Source organism: Protomyctophum parallelum (genome assembly GCF_964188405.1).
Source record: "Protomyctophum parallelum genome assembly, chromosome: 18".
Classification (NCBI taxonomy): domain Eukaryota; kingdom Metazoa; phylum Chordata; class Actinopteri; order Myctophiformes; family Myctophidae; genus Protomyctophum; species Protomyctophum parallelum.
The window spans coordinates 42,955,297-42,972,304 of record NC_139716.1 but is presented as its reverse complement, the minus strand read 5'-3'; the positions used below and the strand labels follow the sequence as shown (position 1 = coordinate 42,972,304).

General features: G+C 43.6%; 1 protein-coding gene across 1 annotated transcript in view; it reads right to left on the bottom strand.

The window, feature by feature from the left end:
- Positions 1-17,008, bottom strand: part of adam19a (ADAM metallopeptidase domain 19a) — a gene marked incomplete at its 5' end in the record, with an annotated part of 80,246 nt that overhangs the window by 62,618 nt on the left and 620 nt on the right. The gene's annotated exons all lie outside the window — the stretch shown is intronic.

Genomic DNA, 17,008 nt, shown 5'->3' with positions numbered 1-17,008 from the left:
GTTGAGACTATGAGAGTATATAACGAGACCACAAGGAATCCAACACACTCACGATGATCTGCTTGCATGCGCACTCACGCACACACGCACACGCGCACGCACGCACGCACACACACACACACACACACACACACACACACACACACACACACACACACACACACACACACACACACACACACACACACACACACACACAGGAGTGTTAACTCCGGTGAGATCAGAGTGGATGTGAAGGAATGACATTTGGGGAAGGAAACAGCTGACATTTATGGAGGAAGATGGTTTGCTCCTGACAGCGCAGAATACACCAAACATCATGAATACTTAAACACTTTCAGAGGCAGAAAGAGCAGTGACAGAAGAGATGAAAAGGGAAGAAAAAAACCTTTCAATGCAAATGATACTACTAACTGTATCTGATGGTGAAAACAAGCTGCATCAAAAAGCAGCTGCAATGCAATGCAATGCAAAGTTATTTCTCTTTCATTTTAACCCATTCTGACCGGGCACCCATTTTGGTGTCGGCATCATGTTATGCTTTAGCTATTTAAAAACAGCAGATCTACAAGCTCATATCGCGCCACCGAGTGGCGCGATACGAGCTTGTAGGTCTGCTATTTTTTTAACAATCGAAGAACGACTGACATTTTTTTTAAATCTGATCTCAGGTCAGAATGGGTTCATCAGACCCAGTGTTTGTCCGGCGGAAACCTCGTATGAATCTGATCTCAGGTCAGAATGGGTTAATGGCTTATCTATCTATAAATCATAATGTAAAGCAGAAAAACGATATGCACATCCCAGTTTCAGAATACGGTGCTGGACCCAAAAAAATGACTGAATGAAGAAAAAATGTCCGCACACGATATATTTCTGCTCCCGGTCTTTTTTATTTCAACCTATAACCCATTCTGACCGGGGCACCCATTTTGGTGTCAGCATCATGTTATGCTTTAGCTATTGAAAAATAGCAGATCTACAAGCTCATATCGCGCCACCGAGTGGCGCGATACGAGCTTGTAGGTCTGCTATTTTTTGAAAAATCGAAGAACGACTGACATTTTTTAGAATCTGATCTCAGGTCAGAATGGGTTCATCAGACCAGTGTGTGTCCAGTGGAAACCTCGTGTGAATCTGATCTCAGGTCAGAATGGGATAAATACAACAACGTTTCCCCCCTCCGGGCATTCTCAAGCTTGAGAACTTGAGAAAAGCCTGGAGGGGGGAAACGTTGTATTTAATTTATAGGTTGAAATAAAAAAGAGCAGAATTATATCGTGTGCTGACATTCCACTTTTTTTCTTCATTATCTATCTATAAATGCACCACATCTCTGTCTGTGTGCACGTCTGTAATGCACGTATAACTCACACACACACACACACACACACACACACACACACACACACACACACACACAACACACACACACACACACACACACACAACACACACATTCCACATGCACCCCAACAGTGCCTGGTGTGGAGTCGGTCGGACCCACGGTTGTCCAGAACTGCCACAAAAGGCCTTTCTTTGTCCAGGGCTCTGGACAGGGCCCCGCCCCCTGCCCATGGTCCATATATGGAGCTGGCCTGTTCTGACATCACAACACTCCATATTTGGGCATGCCTGACACATGAAGGGACACAGAGAGACAGATACAGAAATCTCCATATATTGACACGGGTACAGCGGGTAGTGCATAGCCGAGTGGGGCATGGACAACCGTTCAAACGGGTACAGCGGGTAGTGCATAGCCGAGTGGGGCATGGACAACCGTTCAAACAACAGGCCAGTGGGAGAAAGCAGAAAGACGCTCTGGGTCAGCTGACAACATTGAGAGAGAGAGAGAGAGAGAGAGAGAGAGAGAGAGAGAGAGAGAGAGAGAGAGAGAGAGAGAGAGAGAGGGAGAGAGAGAGGGTGAGAGAGAGAGAGGAGAGAGAGATGAGAGGAGAGAGAGAGAGAGAGAAGAGAAGAGAGAGAGAGAGAGAGAGAGAGGAGAGAGAGAGAGAGAGAGAGATGAATGTTCAGGAAGACAAGAACCAATATTTCTCACCAAGAAGGATGGGTGGAGAACACAGTGAACAGTTAACACACACCACACACACACACGCACACACACACACACACACGCACGCACACACACACACACACACACACACACACACACACACACACACACACACGCGCGCGCGCGCGCACACACACACACACACACACACACACACACACACACACACACACACACACACACGCAAACAAAAATAAACAAACAAACATAAATAAATTAGTAATATGTTCAGTGAAAATATTTCTCCTCGGTGAGAAGGACCTATTGATTCTAGGAAAACCAAGAAAGCAATTAATACTGAAGCCACATGTAGCTTCCTGAGTGTACATGACATGTTCCATTGAGGCCTAACGACACAAAACAACAACAAGATGGTTGTATTGATTCATTGCTCCAGGGTAGGAACAGTTTAGCTGTGAAATGTGATATCCCTCCACACCAGAAACATGAGATCTCTTTGTCTCAACCACAAATCCTGTGATGCACAGGATGATGTAACAAAGTTACATAAGAAGGAGAATTGTGACTCGTTTTCTTGTTTGCCATTAACAGCAGGCAGACAACCAGACATCCTACGTGGACTTTCACATAATAACTAGGGCCGGGACTAATTGCGATTCATTTAGATTAATTAACTACAGAAAAATGTATCGCGAATTAACTACAGATAAATTAATCGCAGCTTTGTTTTCACTGCGGAACGTTTCTCACTGGGCGCTTTTCTATAGTACTGAAAACTGGAAATAATAAAAAGTCACCCCCATTTTGTGTTGCCTAGAACTGGAGGTCTGACAAAAAACAGTAACAATATGAAGTAAGTACAGCTTTGTGATGTCACTGAGATGTACTTGTTACTGTTACTAATTTTCTTTCAGACCTCCAGTTCTAGGCAACACAGAATGGGGGTGACTTTTTATTATTACAGGTATATATTAATGACAGTAAAATGTTGAAAATGAGTGGTATCCTGTAGTCCACTACTCATTGATTCACTGGGATACCAAAAAACATAAAAAAAAAAAGGGTTTCCCGCTGTTCTCAGGGTTGAATATTGATATGCGATTAAAATGCGATTAATCTAGATTAATTAATCGCAAAGCCTCTGATTAATTAGATTAATTTTTTTAATCGAGTCCCAGCTCTAATAATAACCCTCACTTTATGCAGTAACTTGTATGTTTTTCTTCTCACCATGAGACCTTGAACATTGGAATAAAAGTCAAGATTCTTTGCCATTATTTGCCATTATATAAAGTCCCAAAGATGGAACAGAGTGTAACGCCATGTTTGAAGGCATGACTTGGAGGCCGTTTGAAGGCATGACTTGGAGGCCACTCTAGCTATAGCCTCGTGGTTTGAGAGATTCAGAAAGAAATCACACAATGTCACAAAACGTAACTTGATGATGTCAAGGTCTGGCATCACCAAAGCTGGGATGTGACAGAGACAGGAGACAGTAGCTTATCCAGGGCTCGAAATTAACTGTTTCGGAATTAAGAAACACCAGAATAAAATTAGGAACACCCCCCCCCCCTCAAGTATTTAACCCATTCCCACATGACCTGAGATCAGATTCTATAAACGTCTTCTACATCCTGACAGTTTTCTGAAAAAGCTATGTTTCTATGTCAGTCGTTCTTCGATTTTTCAAAAATAGCAGACCTACAAGCTCATATCGCGCCACTCGGTGGCGCGATATGAGCTTGTAGATCTGCTATTTTTAAATATCTAAAGCACAACATGATGCTGACACCAAAATGGGTTCCCGTTCAGAATGGGTTAAGGAGCACCAATATGTAATGATTTTTTATATTCAATATTGGTATTATACTTGTAGCCTACAGGACATTTGGTATGAGAGACACTATTTTTGTTTAAGAAGCGCCAATAAACCATTTGATAATAGAATTATAATAGAATTATGGTTTTTTGACATGCTCAGAAATGTATGCTCTACAAGTGAGATTAAATCATCAGTGCAGTGGCATTGGTGCTCCCAATTATATTTTAAGGTCGCACAGACTATCGCCTGGTGAGGCGTTGGTCACATTGTCTGACAATTCACCTAACTCTAACTATAATTCTAACCAACCCATTCTGACCGGGCACCCATTTTGGTGTCAGCATCATGTTATGCTTTAGCTATTTAAAAATAGCAGACCTACAAGCTCATATCGCGCCACCGAGTGGCGCGATACGAGCTTGTAGGTCTGCTATTTTTAGAAAAATCGAAGAACGACTGACATTTTTTAGAATCTGATCTCGGGTCAGAATGGGTTCATCAGACCAGTGTGTGTCCAGTGGAAACCTTCGTATGAATCTGATCTCAGGTCAGAATGGGTTAACCGGCCACGTACCGGTGAGTCAGTTTCACAATGTTTTCGCTTCGCTTCGGCGTAATTTCACTTCCGCATTTCCTAGTCGCCTAAACTCGCAGTGCACATACTGTGCACTGCGAGTCCATATTGCCTGTATTGCATGGTTCAGATTAACCCATTCTGATCTGAGATCAGATTCATACGGGGTTTCCACTGGACACACACTGGTCTGATGAACCCATTCTGACCTGAGATCAGATTCTAGAAATGTCAGTCGCTCTTTGATTTTTCAAAAATAGCAGACCTACAAGCTCGTATCGCGCCACTCGGTGGTGCGATATGAGCTTGTAGATCTGCTATTTTTAAATAGCTAAAGCTTAACATGATGCCGACACCAAAATGGGTTCCCGGTCAGAATGGGTTAAAACATACTGGTGATTATGGGTTGATAAGAGTTGAAGCTGGTGGCATCTGTGTGTTTCCGATCAGTTGTTGTTGCAGGATGTGGCTGATGGGTGTCTGTCTCTGTGTCATTTCACAGAAACACTCCAGTTAATCGCTATGAAACAAGTCCCGCAAATGGTATTCAATTCACCCATTTTGCAAACGGGTGATCATATCGTTTAGAGAAATGAGGCGCAAAATGAGGCGCAAATCAAGCTCATTAATTTGATCCAAAAAGAAGAATCTGAGACATTACTATTCTAAAAGCTGCATTCCCATAGACACCATGAGCCAGTGGAACTTTCACTTTTTGTTTTGTTTGTTTCATGTTTTTTTTTTTATCGCACCCGAACTGGAGTGTTATGAGCGCGTAGAGTCAACACTGTTGTGAATCAATCAATTCATATAAAATTGAGGTTGTCACGGTGTGTCAGGTGAGGACCCAGAAGCAGAACCAAGCAGGCAAACTGATGCAGTCCAATATATTTATTAACATAAACTCACAGTAAAGTGTAGCAGGACAAACACAGTAACAATGATTTATAATCTGACAAGGGAACACTGAACACAGGGAGGTTTATAAAGACTAGACACAGGTGCAACAGAACAAACAATCAACACTGGGGTTGGCTGGGAGACTAACAGGACACAGGTGGAGAAAACTAGTAATCACAGGGAGGTGAGACAAGACAGGCAGAACAGTAAAGGCTCATACATAGTCTGGATTTTCGGTGGTTAGGTGACCACCGAACTACAACATGACGTCACTGAGGTGACCACCGAACTACAACATGACGTCACGAGCCGCGGTGAAGACCAAACCACCGCCACCGCTCCAGCCCTTCTCTCTGTTTTTACTCACCACCGCTCAACGTTATTTCAGCTCCGGTGGTCAGCTCACCACCGGAGTGGTGGTCACCTCACCACCGAAAATCCAGACTATGAATAGGCCTTAACTAGGGAAAACAGGAAACACTAGGACAAGACTACATAATAAAAGTGTACAACAGACTGATAACGTGACAGAGGTTGTGTCATGAAACCATGATGTGACTCCCATTGGAAATGCATTGAGGCGGCCATGACACACAGAAGACACAGGACACAAGTGTGTCTTACGTAGGTGTGAGTGACCTAGTGGTGCTTTAGGCCGGGGCACCGCTACTGGGGGATCCTACCAGATAATAATGATAAAACCATTCATTATTGTTTACGTCTCATGAGTTGTACATACATGTGCATGCTCCATCATTCCATGTCTTCTGTCTCTCTTTTTTGGTGCCGTGTTTCAGTGGTTTCATGTGGTCACACATTTCATGAGAGGATTCCATGTGCACGGTAAACAGCTGGAAGTACCCTCAGTAATTACCCCATTCTGACCTGAGATCAGATTCATACGAGGTTTCCGCCGGACACACACTGGTCTGATGAACCCATTCTGACCTGAGATCAGATTCTAAAAATGTCAGTCGCTCTTCGATTTTTCAAAAATAGCAGACCTACAAGCTTGTATCGCGCCACTCGGTGGCGCGATATGAGCTTGTGGATCTGCTATTTTTAAATATCTAAAGCATAACATGATGCTGACACCAAAATGGGTGCCCTGTCAGAATGGGCTAAAAACGCCGGGACAACGCTCCACACGTCCCAAACTCTTCTCCCTTCTGGCTCCAAAACTGTGGAATGCACTTCCCATTGCAGTCAGAACTGCAGCATCACTCTTAATCTTCCGCCGTAGTCTGAAAACCCACCTTTTCAGACTCCATCATGGCCCATAGCACTTACCCTAACCCCTTAGATAGCATTTCTGTAGACTTAGATAGCATCTGATACAGACTTATAGCATGTTATGTAGACAGCACTATGATTGCATTGTATATAATCATAGCACGCCATAGTACATATGTATAGCATAGTAGTATATATATATAGTTTATATGTATAGTCTCATAATATAGATATTCCACTGTTACTTTCTTAGCTTACGCATGTTTCATGATAAATGCTTTTTTGTGATGTATTCCCATGCTTTTGTTCTTGCTTATTGTAAGTCGCTCTGGATTAAGAGCGTCTGCTAAATGCCTAAATTGTAAATTGTAAACACATACAACCTCAATGCAGTATTTCAACTTTTTGGGCTTTCTTCTATATTTGGAATTCATGCTGTACTTTGTCTTTGTCTGTCTGTGTGTCTGTGAGGCTTTTGAAAAGACAGGCTTTGCTTTGGAGTCCTGCTGACGGCTCTGACAGGATTTTATGGGGCGGCTTTTGGAGCTGCAGATCACAGCGGGGGGGGGGGACAGTTTGTTTAACCCATTCTGACAGGGCACCCATTTTGGTGTTAAAAATAGCAGATCTACAAGCTCATATCGCGCCACCGAGTGGCGCGATACGAGCTTGTAGGTCTGCTATTTTTTGAAAAATCGAAGAACGACTGACATTTTTTTAGAATTTGATCTCAGGTCAGAATTTGGTTAATCAGACCAGTGTGTGTCCGGCGGAAACCTCGTATGAATCTGATCTCAGGTCAGAATGGGTTAAGTCCTGGTTTCTGCTGCCTGTGTTTGAGCTTGCTGGTGGAGCAGGTCTTTGTCAAAGTCACACGGTGACATCTGTGAGGTCCCTTCTTCGTCTGCAGTAAACATTGCATTGGTGGAATGACTGTTGATATGTCATGAGGTTTTTTAAATTGGACCCTATTCTAGATTTAATAATAAACACAGACACATATGCCATGAAGCACAGACACAATGACAGGACTGTGAGCGATTGTTAATTCAGTCCACTTGGCTGTAGAAACCAAGTGGTCACTGGCCAGCTGATACAGCATGCATGCACGCGCACGCATGCATGCATGTGCATGCGCACACACACGCACGTGCACGCACACGCATACGCACACACACACACACACACACACACACACACACACACACACACACACACAAACACACACACACACACACACACACACACACACACACACACACACACACACACAGAGAGAGAGCTGACAACACAATCATCATAGAGCACAGCTGTTATGTTAGCTCTGTCTGCATGTGAACTTGTGCCAAGAGCTGGCTGAGAGAGTGTGTGTGTGTGTGTGTGTGTGTGTGTGTGCTTTCTATCCTACTGATGGAAAACAGTAACACACACGCGCGCGTGCACACACACACACACACACACACACACACACACACACACACACACACACACACACACGGTCACACAAGAGCGGGCCCATTAGCAAGACATTTGTTCAAGTCATGCAAACTTGTCTGCATTTCAACGTTAAAGAAAGAAAGGCAGGTGCGCTTCCTCTGGATGCAGTGGCTGCTCAGCTATAAATATAACTTCAATCATAAACCACCAACGTGGAAAAAGCGGCACTCCAAAATCAATGATGCAAGACTGGCTCAGATGTGATTTCACATTTTACTGAGAACGTGAAGAGTGCCGCTTTTTCCACTTTGGTGATTTATGCTTGATTATATGATTGAGTTCCAGTTATCCTTGAGAGACAAACACGCATCAAATTCAGTTCAAACGTTTGAGTAACGCAAGACTCTGAGTCTGAACTATAAGGTGGAGGCTGGGGTGGTGGAGCAGAGGTCTAGTGTGGGAGGGAGCCGGATTTCAAAATTTATTAGCGTGTAGGAATGCGTGGCGGATTGAACGACTGACAGCTGATGCGTTTGTGTTCAACGCTGTGCTTCATGAAACACATTTTGAGGAGATGAAAAAGAAGGAGCAAGATGAGACAAAGACAACAAAAACTAAGGAAGACAAAATCATTATCGTGGCCTATAAATCTAATTTAAGGCCTGAAAATAAGCCACGTTCTACTTAATGGGGCCGAATGGAACGTTGTTATGCAAACATCCTTATCAGTGGCGTTAGAAAAATTGCTCCGTGCTTAACCCATTCTGACCGTGCACCCATTTTGGTGTTGGCATCATGTCATGCTTTAGCTATTTAAAAATAGCAGATCTACAAGCTCATATCGCGTCCACCGAGTGGCGCGATACGAGCTTGTAGGTCTGCTATTTTTTGAAAAATCGAAGAACGACTGACATAGTAAACGTAGCTTTATCAGAAAACTGTCAGGATGTAGAAGACGTTTATAGAATCTGATCTCAGGTCAGAATGGGTTAACAAGGAGGCTATAAAACACAGGCGTAATAGAACATTTGCCGTCCCCTGAGTCGGGTGTACTGTGCCACTGAGTCACAGACATTACACAAGAGGGCCACGGTGACGAGGGACCGTTCATCATATCAGTTCCACAGAGCGGAGTGCAGTTCGGAGCTAAAACCGAGGTGATAAGCATGAGAAACAAATCACAGCAGACAGCTGGTACTGGTCCCCGTAGCTACATTTAGCCCATTCTGACCGGGCACCCATTTTGGTGTTAGCATCATGTCGTGCTTTAGCTATTCAAAAATAGCAGATCTACAAGCTCATATCGCGCCACCGAGTGGCGCGATACGAGCTTGTAGGTCTGCTATTTTTTGAAAAATCGAAGAACGACTGACATTTTTAGAATCTGATCTCAGGTCAGAATGGGTTAATCAGACCAGTGTGTGTCCAGTGGAAACCTCGTATGAATCTGATCTCAGGTCAGAATGGGTTAGAACCTGCAGAGACATTATTTTTGTGAGCGTTTATATCTCAAAGAGGAATGCTCACTGGTGATTATGGTGTTTTAGTGTACAGGACAGAGGATGAATTAAGCGTGTTGTAGACTGGGGAAAATATCAAGTTAATTACATTTTCTATATCTGGCCAACCTATAGGGACATCTGGGAAAACACTGCTATAGCATCTCTGGGTACCAGTCAGGGGGCCATGATTAAAAACTACAACAGGCAACTTCACTCAATCAGGGAAACGGATGAATACTTAACCCATTCTGAACGGGCACCCATTTTGGTGTCAGCATCATGTTATGATTTAGCTATTTAAAAATAGCAGATCTACAAGCTCATATCGCGCCACCGAGTGGCGCGATACGAGCTTGTAGGTCTGCTATTTTTTGAAAAATCGAAGAACGACAGATTTTTTAGAATCTGATCTCGGGTCAGAATGGGTTCATCAGACCAGTGTGTGTCCAGTGGAAAACCTCGTTATGAATCTGATCTCAGGTCAGAATGGGTTAAACTGAAAGAAACCAGTGGGGAGAGAAAAACATGTAGCAAAGTATGCACCCGACAACTTGCGACATGGTTGCACAGCCTGGGGAACTTGAGAGAAGATGCATGAATTTGTTTAAAACATTTACTGCATGTAAATGTGTTATCATTAGGGTGAATTAGGTGTCCCATCCCATGTGGTGCATCTGCCCCGTCAGCAACAGGTTGGAAGAATGGGAATGGGAACACAGAGAAAAGGTTTTAATTTGTGAGAAAACAGCCGGGACATAATTCCCCTGTTGACATTTTTAGCCCCTAAATTGTTCCCACTGTGCAGTGTTTTCTCAAGATGCCAGTATTCACTCAATTATGCCATTGCAGTGACCACCTCCTGGTTAGTCTCACAGAGCCAGACAACTGTTGCACAATCTCCGAATGCTATATATGGAGTCTGGAACTATACACCTCCCCAAATCCGAGTAAGGAAGCTGCCATTTCCGTTCACGGAAATATATTTTAAAATATCTTTAGCTTATTTTTTTTTATTTCCATTTCTGCTAAGCAGCAAGCTATATATATACTGTATATGCTTAGATGATTTCTATTTATATTAGGATAAATGTGCGCGACTGTAAAGACGAAACGGAAGTAGGGAGGAGGCTCCACATATTTTACTCATGACAGCTCGTCCGTTGCTCCAGACTGTATGCAATTTGGAAATTGCGAGAGGCAACAGTCTGGTAACGCGAGACAACCTCCTGGTGGCAACAGATATAAACCAAACTCCAACTCCCTGAGGAGCAAATATAATAAGCTTCAAAATCAGCCACAACCTGACAGCTTAATGGTCACATTGCTGTGCCAGGGGCAACCATGAGACCCCAACTAACGTTAATTGGTCTTAACAAAGAAGCATGTCACTATGATGACCCCAGTGGCCTGTCATAGATGAAGGCTAATGGTGCACCGTGCTCGGTGAGCACAATGTTTGAGGATTGAAGTAAACGCTATATTAACACATTTAGTACAGGAAGTGCCTTCAAAATAAAGGCTATAGCGTGCCAGAGTTGTCTGATCGCTTTTACTTTGAAAGCCATGAAACAGGAAACACTTGCCTAAAAAAGTTGACTTTACAAAGTGACCTCACATCCCCGATCATCTTAATATATTGTTTTACGCTCCAAAAAACGTTCATATTTTGCGGGAGAGACGGATGAGGAGCAGAAATGAAGCGCCAGCATATCGATCCATTCATCACCGCGGAGAGCGCCTTGGATTAGGAGATACGAGTCATTCTTGGGAGTCAATGACAAGCTAATAGTTGCACTGAGCGTTAGCAAGCGAAAAGCGAAATGCCAAAAAAAAAAAAAGGAAAAATTCTGAATATTCTTATCTCGCCCCGCGTCGCTGGGACGTCGCTAGGACGTCCTCACACGTCAATAGTACTAATATTTCGGGGTCCTTATGACGTTCTCAGACGTCCTATGTACAGAATCTGTTAAAGGCCCACTTAACCACTTTTTAACGTGGTGGACGGGTTTGTGAACTACCCACAGCACTCCAATGAGGCACAGACTGAGTAGAAAAAGAATTGTGGTATTTTATCGAACATTAGTGAGGACCAATTATATGAAGATAAGTTGAAAAGTGGTGAAGTGGTCCTTTAAGTGTTAGTTAATGTCGGCTGCCAGTCAGTCATTGATACTTGAAGAGCCTATGCTGTCTGCAGGTCATGAAGTCATGAAGACGTATGTATGTATGCAAGTTGTGTGGAGGTCCTCACTTTGCTTGAAGCGCTATTTTAAGGTTAGATTTTATTTAGAGTTAGGGTTAGGTTATGGCTAAGATATAAGGGTTAATGAAAAGATTACAGTTGGTTTAGGGGTTGGTAAGTATACTGAAATGCCAGCATGAGTTGGTGTGCGATGAAATGCGTGTGCACTGCAGTGTGTGCACACCCACCCACACTAATGTGTTTGTCCAAATGCACATACCATGCGACAGAATTCACAACAGCTGCTGCATGTGTTGTGCAATCTGAGAGCACTTCTTGAACACACTCCAAACAGGAAGTCAGTGGGTTCAACCCATAGAGTTATATATCTATAGAGAAGACACCCGAGTTCTCCTCCCATCCACTTGCATTAAGTTGCTCAAAAGCGCATGAGGCGGATTCACTCCTCCTTCCTGGTAGGAACAGAGTGCATTCTGGGACGGATTGGCCCCAAACACATGAACGCGCTGCCGTTGACTATCATTGTGCCGTTTGTGCGCGTTCACGTATGAAACATTCGTTCACGTGTCATGGCCCCAATCACATGAACGTGCGCAATGATAGTCAACGGAGCAGCGCTGGCTTGAGCTGCACTACCAAATCCGGCCACTATGTCCATTTCGCCTCAGGGTTTCCTCTGGGTGCCTTCTCTAGAAATATATACTCTAAGGTTCAACCCAAGGGGCCAGCTAGGCACTCCAACGTTGAAGCGCTGGGCCCTAGTGGTAAGAGGAAGGACTGCAGGCGGACCCGTGGATTCATGACGAGGAAACCCCGTGCAACTGAGCGCTCAGTGTTAAAGCCCAGCTGCACTTCAACCGAGCGCTCAGTGTTAAAGCCCAGCTGCACTTCAACCGAGCGCTCAGTGTTAAAGCCCAGCTGCACTTCAACCGAGCGCTCAGTGTTAAAGCCCAGCTGCACTTCCGCATTTGGGCACCAAAATTTGGTGCCCAAATGCCAAATGCGGAAATAGACGGTACTTCCGGCAGACACTTCCGGGTGCTTCAAAACGCCACTGAGCAACTTCCACTGACATGAATAGCGGAGGGGGCGGAGCTTCGCGCCTATAGGGAACACATTCCTTTAAAGGAAACGCAGACTGGTGTCGTGCTGTGTGTGTGTGTGACGTGTGTGTGTGTGTGTGTGTGTGTGTGTGTGTGTGTGTGTGTCGTCTACTGTATTGCCGGCACATTGTAAATCATTCTGTGTGTCCTGTTTAGGGCAGCCAGCTGTACTTACTGTACGTAAGCCCCCCCGCCCCACTGCTCCCCCGTACTGTATCTGTTACAATGATGTAATCTGTATCTACTGTATCTGTATCTACTGTATCTGTTACAATGATGTAATCTGCCCAAATGGTTCTCCCTCCTCTCTGACCTACATTCCAGGGTCCAGACTAGAGTCCAGACCAAACCTCAGAATAAAATGAACACACTCACTGCCATGCTGGCCTCCTGTACACTGGCTGAAGTACAGTACAGTACAGTACAGTACAGTACAGTACAGTACAGTACAGTACAGTACAGTACAGTACAGTACAGTACAGTACAGTACAGTACAGTACAGTACAGTACAGTTACAGTATAATACAGTACAGAATTTGAAAATCTGTTCATGTTTTTTCAGTTAATCTGTTAATTACACCAACATTGTTTGTGTGAAACACTTCTGTACTGAGATGAAGCGTTTTTCTAAAGATTGCTATTTTCCAATTTGGGAGATTGCAGACACTGCAGCAAACCTCAAAGTCTGCGTCAACGAGGTAATGAAATGCTGCTAACATCAATTAATCTCACATTGTTCACCAACTGCAATCATTGTCACAGTCGCTCCGAGTCTGACCTAAACTGTGTCAGAGTTCGACTCCTGCATTCTCTCTCTCTCTCTCTCTCTCTCTCTCTCTCTCTCTCTCTCTGAATCGACAGACAGACACCGTGGGAAAAAAGAAAGAAAGACAGCATTTGCATTCAAACTCAGCAACGGAATCAAAGGTTCTACACCTTGTCCTGTAAATAATAAAGGGTTCTGTTCCTCTGTGCGGTGAGGTCTTTAATTGGAGCATCAAGCTGAGCACAGGATCCACCTGGTTGATTTTATGCACGTCTGAGGCTAATAATGTGACAGCGACTGACTAGAGGCAGGCAGGCCTTCATGTTGTCACTGGGGGAGAGTAACCTCCCCTCGGCCCCCATGGGGCGGCCTGCTAATACCCATTAGGCCCCCATGGGGAGGCCTGCTAATACCTGTGTTTATTGGCCTGCTAATACCCATTAGGCCCCCATGAAGCCTTCATGCTTCTTTAATAAATGACACTTCCTGCCTCCACTCAACAGCAGCGAGTACTCATAGAGGCTATGCGTGTGAAATCATCGTCCCTGGACGACGTACTACAGAGTGGCAAGAAACTACTTTCTGGCCTTTACAGCCCATATATCCAAACCGTATTAACCCATTCTGACCTGAGATCAGATTCATAACGAGGTTTCCACTGGACACACACTGGTCTGATGAACCCATTCTGACCTGAGATCAGATTCTAAAAAATGTCAGTCGTTCTTCGAATTTTCAAAAAATAGCAGACCTACAAGCTCGTATCGCGCCACTCGGTGGCGCGATATGAGCTTGTAGATCTGCTATTTTTCAATAGCTAAAGCATGACATGATGCCGACACCAAAATGGGTGCCCGGTCGAAATGAGTTAAACTATGTTTCACCTATCGAGCTCTATATATGGTCAGGCTCCGAAATACTTAACTGACCTTGTCCAGAGGTATATGTGCCAGAGGGGGCCCTTAAGGTCTGCGGAACAGGGTCTGTTAATTGTCCCCAGCACTAGACTCAAAACAAAAGGTGACAGAGCCTTTCAAAGGTTGTGTAGTGCCCACACTATGGAACACTCTTCCTCAGGCCCTGAGATCAGCAGTTTCTGTAGACATTCTGACCTGAGATCAGATTCATACGAGGTTTCCGCCGGACACACACTGGTCTGATTAACCCATTCTGACCTGAGATCAGATTCTAAAAATGTCAGTCGCTCTTCGATTTTTCAAAAATAGCAGACCTACAAGCTCGTATCGCGCCACTCGGTGGCGCGATATGAGCTTGTAGATCTGCTATTTTTCAATAGCTAAAGCATAACATGATGCTGACACCAAAATGGGTGCCCGTTCAGAATGGGTTAAGAACAAACTTAAAACTATACTATTTGCACACACAGGCATTTCCAGATGTGTCATGATTTCATGATTTTTCCAAGTGGGTATCGCTATTTTGCTAGAGGCTGTTTACTGCTCTGTACTATTCTGTTTTTATTCTGCTTGTTATCGTTTTTGTTTTCCATTTCCTGCATGTAAAGCACTTTGTGAGTTTTCTCAGAAGTGCTATATAAATAAAATGTACTTGCTTACTTACTTACTTGAAATTCACCAACATTGCAGCTGTACGGAAAGCTTGAATTACCCTCTTTCTATCTGCAAAGTTTTTGTTTCTAAAAGAATCCATGTGGATGAGCAACTTTCTGTCAGGTGATTATTTTCACTCAGAGTTTGGAAGCCCTTATTTTCAATAACGCAATGTCCTGCTGCAGTATGTGCAGTTTAGCCCATTCTGACCTGAGATCAGATTCATACGAGGTTTCCACTGGACACACACTGGTCTGATGAACCCATTCTGACCTGAGATCAGATTCTAAAAATGTCAGTCGCTCTTCGATTTAAAAAAAAAAAACAGACCTACAAGCTCGTATCGCGCCACTCGGTGGCGCGATATGAGCTTGTAGATCTGCTATTTTTCAATAGCTAAAGCATAACATGATGCCGACACCAAAATGGGTGCCCGGTCAGAATTTGGGCACATTTGGCAAGTGGCTATATGGCCGAAGGAGTATTTTTCACCAGTGTTTACACATTGGTGAAGACAATTCTTTATAAGAAATGTATTTGCATTAGACTTTTTGATTTTATTATTATCCCCTGACTAAAATGCTCCATGTTGCTCAATGCTTTGCCACTCGGTCCAGATGAGGGAAAAGTGATGCATGTGTGCATACTCTCTATAACACGCAAGAAGAGGAGATGAGGAACATTTCACTGTTCAATGAATGAGAAACAATTGGAGCAATTTGCATGAGAGGGATCGAAATGTTGGGATGTTAACCCATTCTGACCGGGCATCCATTTTGGTGTCAGCATCATGTTATGCTTTTTTTTTTTTTTTACTTTTTGTGTCATAGTAGCTTGATGGATAGAGAGGTCATCCTCGGCCCGCCCACTTTATGAGTCACTGTCCCTGAGCAAGGCACTTAACCCATTCTGACCTGAGATCAGATTCACACGAGGTTTCCGCCGGACACACACTGGTCTGATTAACCCATTCTGACCTGACATCAGATTCTAAAAATGTCAGTCGCTCTTCGATTTTTCAAAAATAGCAGACCTACAAGCTCGTATCGCGCCACTCGGTGGCGCGATATGAGCTTGTAGATCTGCTATTTTTAAATAGCTAAAGCATAACATGATGCTGACACCAAAATGGGTGTCCGGTCAGAATGGGTTAATAATAATAATAATAATAATAATAAACTTTATTTATATAGCACCTTTCATACATAAATGTAGCTCAAAGTGCTTTACAGAGCAGAAAAAATAATAAAAACAAAAGCAAAACAAAACAGCGTTAAAACAGGCATGCAGTTTAAAACAATAGGACAATTAGCGCAGTGTCAAATCAGGAGAAGGCCCAAACCACTCACATTTTTTGCTGCTGAATTAATAACGCCCACTGCTCCTAATAATTAGATTGGGTAAATGCAGAGGACGAATTTAATGGCATATAATTATGGTAACCTTATGCCCCATGTGGAAAAATTATGGTAACCTTATAAAATACAGGCAATGGAGAAGAAGGCAATTGATTTGGATTGAATTAAAAAAGTACATTACATTAACCCATTCTGAACGGGCACCCATTTTGGTGTCAGCATCATGTTATGCTTTAGCTATTGAAAAATAGCAGATCTACAAGCTCATATCGCGCCACCGAGTGGCGCGATACGAGCTTGTAGGTCTGCTATTTTTGAAAAATTGAAGAGCGACTGACATTTCTAGAATCTGATCTCAGGTCAGAATGGGTTAATCAGACCAGTGTGTGTCCAGTGGAAACCTCGTATGAATCTGATCTCAGGTCAGAATGGTTTAAAAGGGGCAGAATCTAAATAATACAAAAGTAGAGCTTGGAGAAAACGTCTCTCTCTCTCTCTGCT